This window comes from Neoarius graeffei, chromosome 17, assembly GCF_027579695.1.
Source record: "Neoarius graeffei isolate fNeoGra1 chromosome 17, fNeoGra1.pri, whole genome shotgun sequence".
Classification (NCBI taxonomy): domain Eukaryota; kingdom Metazoa; phylum Chordata; class Actinopteri; order Siluriformes; family Ariidae; genus Neoarius; species Neoarius graeffei.
The window spans coordinates 968,188-978,331 of record NC_083585.1 but is presented as its reverse complement, the minus strand read 5'-3'; the positions used below and the strand labels follow the sequence as shown (position 1 = coordinate 978,331).

Sequence of the window (10,144 nt, the reverse complement as noted above, 5' to 3'; positions counted from 1 at the left end):
ACACTAGATAAGAACAAGACATAGACTAAACACTCAGACAATATAAACAGTATAAACACTAGATAAGAACTACACAAAGACTAAACACTCAAACAGACAATATAAACAGTATAACCCTAGTAACACAGAACGTTAATGTACCGTTAGCCTATGGTTCTCTAAAGGTTTGTTAGAACGTAACCAACAACTAACATTTAGAGAACGTTTCCTCATGGTTATGCATAAACCTAACGAAGCCAAACGTCCCCGAAACGTTGAGGTAACTAACCAACTGAAATGTTATCATTTGGTTACACTATAACCTCCACACAACGTTATGTTTGGTTGTTTTTTTGTTGTTCTGAGAACTATACTATCTGCTTTTCCTGATGCTGGCTAAATTATCTTTTAATCTTTTATTTCAACCTCTTTTGTACTTGTAGCCTATTTTTTTTTTTGCCATAGTAAACTGTCACATATAACTTTCCTTTTGTCATGCATTGTTATGTCGTGCCATTTTGGTTTGGAATCCAACCCTCACACATTGAAAACGCCATGGTCAACAGAACGTGTGCATACTAGGCCAGATAAATAGGCTAGTCTATGTTGAGTTGTGAGATATACTGCAAGGAAATTTTCACAAAAATAGGCGACAAACCCATGTACATTCCTGAGTAATGTGTTTTGACTGTCTAGGTTGCCAACCTTTTTTGGCCTGGGACCCCATTTTTACATCACCAATTTCTCATGACCCCATACACATTTTTTAGATTTTATAGAGATTGCACAGTGTCACATATTCTATATTTTGATCAGCAGCCTAGCCTTCAGTTATGTGGATGTTTTCTTTTCAAAGCTGATATATAGCATTTTATTTGTAATGTATAACATAATTAGTTGAACATTTTTATTTTCAGTATTTTCCTTCTATTGGTTATTTCAGGCGACTCCAATTCAATTCCAGGAGACCCAATTAAGAACGAAGGAAAGGAAGCATTTTGAGTGTTAAATGTAAAAGATATTTTACTGGGCAAGAAGGGAATGGTGAAAGCAAAATGGACAGGTTAAATGTTTTTCTAGTTAGTGCAATGTGGGTAGAGTGTGGCTGATTTGCAGAAATGAACTTATAGGCTAAATTTGTTTGGATTGTAAGTGGTGATGTTTTTTGTGGAATTCAAGTGATCTGTAATGAGCAGGCTGCAGCATATATCATATGAAGAGGGTGAACATGGTTTGGCAATGGGTTGTTGTGACTTGGTGCACAGTCTTGTGTGGTGCAAATTGGCTCCTGATAATATGGCAGAGCAGCAACAAAAGTTTGACCTTTAAGTTGTGGTCACACATTTCTCCCTCAAAACATGCTGCATTACAATAATGCCTACATTTTCTCATGCACATACTTCTGGTACATTATCCCTATTGTTGCCCCAACTACATTTTCTCATGCACATACTTCTGGTACTATTGTTGCCCCAACTCACTCACACCCAGCTCCATTGATCAACTTATTTGTACTTTGTCCCAACAACAACCAAATCCACCCTGTACCACTAACAAAATCTGCTGCAATACAAAAATCCACTTCTCTTCTCTTCTTATTTTCTAAAAATAAAAGTCCAACTAGGTAGCTTCGATGCATCATCATCCTGCACATTACCCAGAATTCTCTGTGCTTTCAAACAGCTCTAAGGCAAATAACAAAATGGCGGACTTAATGGATGCTACGATAGCCCTTTTATTTAGCTATTTGAAAATTTCACCGAGTCTCCTTGTTGGATTTAGAACTACCAGCGCCAGTGTACGTTATCTGGATTTACAGTACGTGCGATCAGGTAATGTGTTATTTTATTCTGTATAAATGTGAATAGTATTCACCTAGCAGTTAGCTGCTATGCGTGCAATCATCTCCGGTCACATTATACAAAGTGAATCATTGTTGGTATCTCTAAAACACGTCTTTTCCAGTCTCCCATCTGACAAAGAACTTGTACATAATTCTTTCACCTTTGTTGTGATTTAGCACGCTGATATAATGCTATGTAGCATACCTTAGCATGGCTAATGCCATAGCGCCGAGATTACGCATGATTACCCCATATCGATATACATGTCGTGTAGGTGACGGTGTTCTCTGTTAAAATGTCTGTGTATTTGTGCCTCAGAACGCCGGCATAACAGCAGTACGGATTTCCCCATGTATTATTTGACAAAATATAGTATGTTGGTGGATAAAACCTCAAGTAAGGGCCTACTTTTGTAGGCTGCAAAGATCAGCAACATGTTTACTGCAGTACTCTGTTAGCCTAGCTCACTCAAACCACATTGCTTAGAGTTTAGAATATAGCACGAGACAAGCATTGTAGTTCAGAGGTTGCACAGAAAACGTAACGTAACTTTTACTGTCTGTTGAAAAACAACACTTTGTTGGTGTGAAGGGTTGTCATAAAAGTTAATAATCATCATGTATTAAATCCAATGGATAAGGGAATCTGAACTATAAAATAAGTAACTTATTTTATAGTTCAGATTCCCTTATCCATTGGATTTGTTCCCATGGGGTCTACAGGAAGAAACGAGACCTAGCCACTGTAAGTTGTTGATTGGTCAGGTTGCCTGACGCAACGGCATGTGACGCAAAACGAACACTCCTCATTGGCTGGACAGATGGATAAGAGGACGTAGGTGCGTGTAGTAAAGTCACTACCCGGAACTTGGATTTGGAAGCAAACATCTCTGTTGGAAGTACTGAAGCCTGCTTCTGTTCAAGTACTCTACTTTCGAAAAGGTAATTTGTGATTTCTTTCTGGTTGTGGTTATACCTTAAAGGAGAATTCCGTCTGTTTTGCAAATATGTCTCAAACGTTTGTGGTCAAGGAAAGTTGCTAATGATGCCTTTGTTTTCACAGATGAGTTCACAGACAATGCTATTGAGGTTGTGCCATCTTCATGGCTTGGACACACTTCTGAGGTACGAGTCTTTTTTTTTTTTTTTTTTGTCGATACATAGCAAATATGTATGCTTACATATATGCCTATATACTTTTGATAGCAAATATATATATATGCATATATATATATATATATATATATATATATATATATATATATATATATATATATATATATAAAATAAATATATACAGGGTGCGATTTGTCAAAAAACCAGAAGGGGGGATTTTTTATTTTTTTTAATCATGAAACGTCACAAAATTAAGGTAACAATAGGCTAACAGCTCAATAACATCCGATGATATCAAATGAATAACACTAAATGAAAACGAACACTAAACCAGAGATAGTAAATTCATCTTCCTATCTCTCTGACTAAATACACGAACACACAACAAAGTTTGCATTGCTTGTCGCGTTGCTGTGATGTTTCTCTCCCTCCGGATTAAATGGACAGTGACTCGAAAATCACTGAAATACATGAATACTAAATGAACAGTTTGCTCTGATGGTGCAGTTCATGTGGCCTTTTCTGCTTTCCCGTCGGTGCGCTATCCGCCGCGTTTCGCCCTTCTTTAATCCACATTTCTGCGAATTTCTCAGCAGGGAAGGAACGCACGTCTGGCCCATTGACAGCGAGGAAAAGAAGGCTGTCAGTGTGGATACATACATTCTGTTGCGCTCATCAGTAAGGATGTGATTCATGGCGCTAAATCCACGTTCACACTCTGATTATCTACAATATATCTATTTGCTGGGGATGTTCGTAGGGTTGCCAACTTTCTCATATCCAAATGAGGGACACTTTGTTCCGGGTGCGGACAAGTACCGGTACAGGCCCTGTACACGCACCCCAGCGCCCCAAAATAGTTACAGTACCGAATCGCCTTTAGGTGAGCGTTTCAAATGTAGGCCACTACAAATTCATTTCTAAAATAGAGCTTTTAAAAATTAATAGACCAATTAATGGATATTTTTAAGTAACTTAATGCAAAATAACAAACAATTCTAATATTATTGTCTCATTTTTCTCTTTTAAACTTTGGCCAAATAATTCATCAGGCCATATTTATGAAGGCAATGTCATAAACTGAAAAATGATTTGCTGTAGCTGTAAAACCCTGATATTTGCTTAATTGTCCATTTGAAAACCCTAAGAACCTTCTGCAATGCTTCATAGCAGAAGAAGAAGAGAGAAAGACATCACAAAGGCAGGAGTGTTTCGGAAGGTTTTTTTTTAAGCTATCTGCTATCCTTATCGAACAGTTATCAAATCAAATCAAATCAAGTTTATTTGTACAGCGCTTTTAACAATAAACATTGTCACAAAGCAGCTTTACAGAATTTGAACGACTTAAAACATGAGCTAATTTTATCCCTAATCTATCCCCAATGAGCAAGCCTGTGGCGACGGTGGCAAGGAAAAACTCCCTCAGACGACATGAGGAAGAAACCTCGAGAGGAACCAGACTCAAAAGGGAACCCATCCTCATTTGGGCAACAACAGACAGCCTGACTATAACATTAACAGTTTTAACAGGTATAACCCTCAACTGTCCTCATGGGGCCATCCTTCACAGGAGTGGGGCGATAAAACTCCGACCAGATACAGGGCACCAGGATGGATCAAGCAGGTCCGAGGGGCAGAAGAGGCCAGCATCTCAATCCCAGGATCAACATGTAACTCAGAGGGACAGATGGGGGGGGGGAGAGAGAGAAAGAAAGCACGTTGTTAGGTATGCCCTAAAAGTTGTATCCACTGGCTGCACCACTGGCTGCACCATCTGCTCTAGTTTACTTTGATGCCTATTTTGTCAGTATAGCTTAAAAATTCAGGATATGGCAACAGTGAATGGTTTTAAATCGCAGATGACCGCGACTCGCGGTAATAGCGCTTCTCACGGCAATTACGCGATTTACACCACAGCATTGGAGTGAGGGGCAGGATCTGTCCCTGACGGGACAAATAAAAATTACCCAAAAAACGGGATGTCCCGCCCAATACGGGACGGTTGGCAACCCTAGACGTTCGTGAACGTCAAAGCTGCCACTTCGGGTCATTTTGAAAGTGAGTGCAATGTAGACCATAGAAAACTGTCTCACAACATGCCTGTCATGTCAACTTTTTTTTTGGTTTGTTTGTTTTATTGACAGGGTTGTCCCCAAGGATTTTTTTCAGCAGAGATAAAAACCAGAGGGGGGGATGATCCCCACCATCCCCCCCAGCAAATCGCACTATATATATATATATATATATATATATATATATATTTAGCATGGCATGGTCTGCTACTGGACGATACACAATGTGCGATTGCATGTTGTGAAGTGCCGAGCACCAAATACAACTTGGGCCAAACATCCCGTTAAGAAAACTTGGTACGAAACAGGTGAGCTATCGCTGCTATGCACTACATAGAATATACTGAATTGTTCTCTCTATGGCAGCACTTTTTTTTTTTTGTGCTACTGACTAAAAGTCATTTTCCATAGATTCATACGCCAAAGCTGAACAGAAGTGTTTGCAATTGATGGAGTCCTCAAGTGTTGAGACAGAGGATGATGTGAACACTTTTGCAATAAGGCAGCGTAAGTGCCCAAGGAGGTTTGTCTCCGAATCCTCTGATGGTAAGCTCTCTTCACTAATGACAACATTAGTTACTCAATTCAGTGTTCATTTTCAAGTCATTTACAAGAAATTTACATTGCACATTGTATGGTCTTTCCTTCCAGATGATTCTGCTCCAGTGGTAGCAGCAACCAAGAAGCAACCCAAGACTCGGACTGTGCCTGGAAGCCCTGTGTGTAAGTTAACAGTTCCCAAATCATCATTCATAGCTTGGAGCTAACATTCATGATGAATACCGGTATATATTACGTGACTGATCTGATGTTTGTGTGCTCTTTTCAGGTCAGCAGGACCCAATGCCCTTACCACCACAATGTAAGTGTTTTTCAATTTATTTGTAAATGTCTAATGTATTATCATAGGTTCTTCTTTTGCGAATACCATGTATAAGAACCCCCCCCCCAATAAATGACTTAACATCCATATGCACCATCTTTTCAGGGTCAACACCAGCTGGGACTGGAGCCAGTCCTCACCACCCTAGCCCAAGTCCTGTTGACCTTGTTCAAGGTACAGTTGCTTTCAAGTTCCCATTTACAGATGTTGGAATACAAAGTCATTAACATGAAAACTAACATTTTCTTTGTGAAAACTTCAGCCAGCAGCCGGGCACTACACCCAATTCAGTCAACCAGGCACCTCCAAGAATCACTGGAAACCTCTTTTGACTCTGTTCAAGGTACAGTTGCTTTCAAGTTCCCATTTACAGATGTTGGAATACAAAATCATGAACAGGAAAACTAATATTTTCTTTTTGAAAACTTCAGCCAGCAGCCGGGCACTTCATGACGGACAGGGTGTCTCGGCTATCGCAGCCATGTTTGAGAGAAGTAAGTACTTTTATACACACTAACTAGTTCACTCACTCAGGAAAGTACATTATAAATTACAACTTCCATCACATTTGTCCCCATAGTCACAGAGGCCCACATGAGTCGCTTGATGCGGAGGCTCCAGGCTAGGTTTGACAGGACCGAGGCTAGGTTTGACAAGATCGAGTCATTGGTGGAGACCAATGCCCCGACACACACGCCTCAACTCCAGCAAGATGATGTGGTGTTGGCTAAACCATGCAGCATGGTGATGGAGCTGCTGGAGTTGGATAGGAGTCTGGAACAACCAGACAAGTGGAACAAGATGGTAATTTGATCTATCTATCTATCTATCTATCTATCTATCTATCTATCTATCTAATAAGCTCGCTACAGTAATTTTCATTGTATAATTATTTTTATTTTTTTACAGCAACATTTTCTTGAAACTGTCAGAGGGGCAGGTTTAGGGGCAGCCATTCACCGTATGCTACGCCGAGCAGCAAATAATGAGGTACTCGCCCAGTACAGCTTGCGGGGCAGACGGGCCAAAATGTCCTTTGATGACCTCGTTCTGTGCAAGATTATAAAGGGTAAGTGTTTACATATTGATCACATCACTTTTATGCCATGCTTGACTGACTAGGTTTTGATGTGTAACTTTCCTTTATTTTGCCTTCTAGCTGCATGTGTCAAAAAATTTCCTGGCCATACGGAAGCTGAAGTGGAGGAATGCCTTGGGCAGACTCTAAAATTTGCACCACACAGACGGTATACTTCTGCTCTATAATTTGGTGCAATCACAGAAATTTCGTGGTTGGTAGTAGGGTGGTTTATCATGCTTTTGTGGACATGTGCTCATTGTTCTTGTTTTTAAACATTTTGTTCCTTTTTCTTTTCAGATCAGCTGGTCAGCAGCAATGGATGGACAATTGAATTGTGAACAGTGATTTTTATTCTTTTTTTTGTGAAGTGATTTTTTTTATTCTATTTTGTTTGTTATTGAATGCACAGTTACACTTTAAAAAACTGTTATTTCTATTTTATTCTGTTTTGAATGTGTTTTATTGAATGCACCATTTCAGAAACTTTTCTATTTTATTCTGTTTTGTATATATGATTGTTTTATTGAATGCACTGTTACACTTTCAGAAACTTTTCTATTTTATTTTTTTATTTTCAAACATTTTTTTATTCAAATTTGTTATTGATATTTTATCTCATTAAACTTTCAAGACCTGCCAAATTTGCCTGTTCATTCATCACTGAGTTTTCTCATGTAGATATGCTAGCAGTTGTGTTGATGTTGCTAATTAGTTGAAAGCAAAATCTAACCAAAACATAACATTCTACAACGTCAGGGGGACGTTAGGCTAACATTCAGGGAACCAAACATGCAACCAGCAAGGTTAGGGGAAGGGCAGGGGAAGGTTGTTGTTGTAACCAACAGGAAACGTTTGGGCAATGTCAGAAAAACTTTCCATGGCAACCATATGGCAACCAAGTGGCAACCAAACCTAACGTATATGCACCGTATAGGCAACCAAAGGCGTACGTGCCCAGAACGTTCTGGGAACATAAAATTGTTACTAGGGAAACACTCTAGATATGAACTAGACGTAGACTAAACACTCATATACATACATATACACACACACAAACACACACACTGGTTCAAATAAACAAAACAGTCAAGGGCACTTGAGGTATAGCAGGTAAAAATGAAATAAGCAGTATAAACAAACTAGCAGCTGTTAAGATGAGGTAGTGCGGAATAGTGCAAATGAGTGAGGTAAAGTGAGATGTGCGGTCCCTGAGTTCAGTGTGTTAATGAACGATGAGATGTATGTGTGTGTGTGTGTGTTGGGGGGCGGACACTGTGAGGATGACATGTCAGATGCTGAAGGGGGGCAGGGGTGTGTGTGAGCAGAATCTGTGGCAGGGGGCAGAGGGGGGAGGAGGGGCAGAACAGGGAGGGAGTTGAGCCTCCTGACTGCCTGGTGAAAGAAACTGTTCTTGAGCCTGCTAGTTTTGGCCCGGAGACTCCGCAGTCTCCTCCCCGATGGCAGCAGGCTGAAGAGGCTGTGAGATGGGTGGATGGGGTCACCTGCAATTCTGATGGCTTTGCGGGTGAGGCGGGAGTTATAAATATCCATTAGAGAAGGGAGAGAGACACCAATGATCCTCTCAGCTGCTCTCACGATGCGCTGCAGAGTCTTGCAGCAGGACACGGTGCAGGCGCCGTACCACACGGTGATGCAGCTGGTCCGAATGTTCTTGATGGTGCCTCTGTAGAAAGTGTGCATGATGGGGGCCGGGGCTCTTGCTCTCCTCAGTTTGCGGAGGAAGTACAGACGCTGTTGGGCTTTTTTAGCCAGTGATGCGGTGTTGTTGCTCCAGGACAGGTCTTCAGAGATGTGCACACCCAGAAACTTGGTGCTGCTCACCCTCTCCACTGCAGCACCGTCGATAGATAGTGGAGCATGCTGGGTGTGCTCTCTCCTGAAGTCCACAACAATCTCCTTCATCTTCTCCACGTTCAGACGGAGATTGTTGTCCTTGCACCACATGGCCAAGCGGCTCACCTCACTCCTGTAGATTGTCTCATCGCCATTGTTGATGAGACCCACCACAGTCATGTCATCCACAAACTTAATGAAGAGATTTGAACTGGATGTTGGTGTGCAGTCGTGGGTCAGCAAAGTGAAGAGGAGGGGGCTTAGCACACATCCTCGGGGGGCCCCTGTGTTCAGTGTGATGGTGCTGGAGGAGTTGCTGCCGACCCGTACAGTCTGTGGTCTCCCCGTCAGGAAGTCCAGCAGCCAGTTGCACAGGGAGCTGTTGAGTCCCAGCTGGTCCAGTTTATGAATGAGCTGCTGAGGAATGATTGTGTTAAATGCTGAGCTAAAGTCTATGAACAGCATTCTGACATATGAGTCTTTTGTCTCCAGGTGGGTGAGGGCTGAGTGGAGGGCAGTGGAGATGGTGTCATCGGTCGAACGGTTGGACTGATATGCAAATTGGAAAGGGTCCAGGGTGGGGGGGAGGGCAGACTTGATATGTCTCATGACTTAGCCACTCGAAGCACTTCATGAGGATGGGAGTGAGTGCGACAGGGCGGTAGTCATTGAAGCAGGAGGGAGACGGCTTCTTCGGGACCGGGATGATGGTGGTGGTTTTGAGGCATGTTGGGACAACAGCCTGGCTCAACGAGATGTTGAAGATGTCTGTAAAGACATCTGTGAGCTCCTCGGCACAGTCTCTCAGGACACGACCAGGAATGTTATCAGGACCCGGGGCTTTCTGTGCATTTGTCGTCCTGAGAGCTCTCCTCACGCTGTCTGGGGACAAATAAAAGAGATTTACAAGAAAACATAAATTGAACAAAAACAGAAAACATGCTGGGGGAAGAAAAAAAGCACAATGGCTTGTTTTAAGTCTTCCCCCATTTAAATTAACAAGTAATTAATACAAATTTAACAAATTAGAGAATAACTATATTAACAATCGTAAATAATAACAAATAATAACAAAGATAGTAATAATATAATAATTGGTAACAAAATTATACATTAAACTGTAACTGGTATCATAACTAAAATAAATATAAACAATGTCAATTGCAGATAACAAAATATAAGTTAATGAGTGAAAATAAGAAACAAATAAAATGTAACCTAAGATCTATACATAAAGTAAAAAAAGTATAATTGATTGATTTCGAATGGTGAATAAATATTGTACTAATAACAGAAGCCTGGTGCATGGTGTAGTG

General features: G+C 40.9%; 1 long non-coding RNA gene across 1 annotated transcript; it reads left to right on the top strand.

The window, feature by feature from the left end:
• The first annotated feature begins 6,153 nt into the window (after positions 1-6,153).
• LOC132864579 (uncharacterized) lies at positions 6,154-6,510 on the top strand. The gene is made up of 3 exons (XR_009650232.1): positions 6,154-6,236; positions 6,325-6,387; positions 6,474-6,510. It is a non-coding gene; the product is annotated as an uncharacterized LOC132864579 (long non-coding RNA).
• Positions 6,511-10,144: the final 3,634 nt, after the last annotated feature.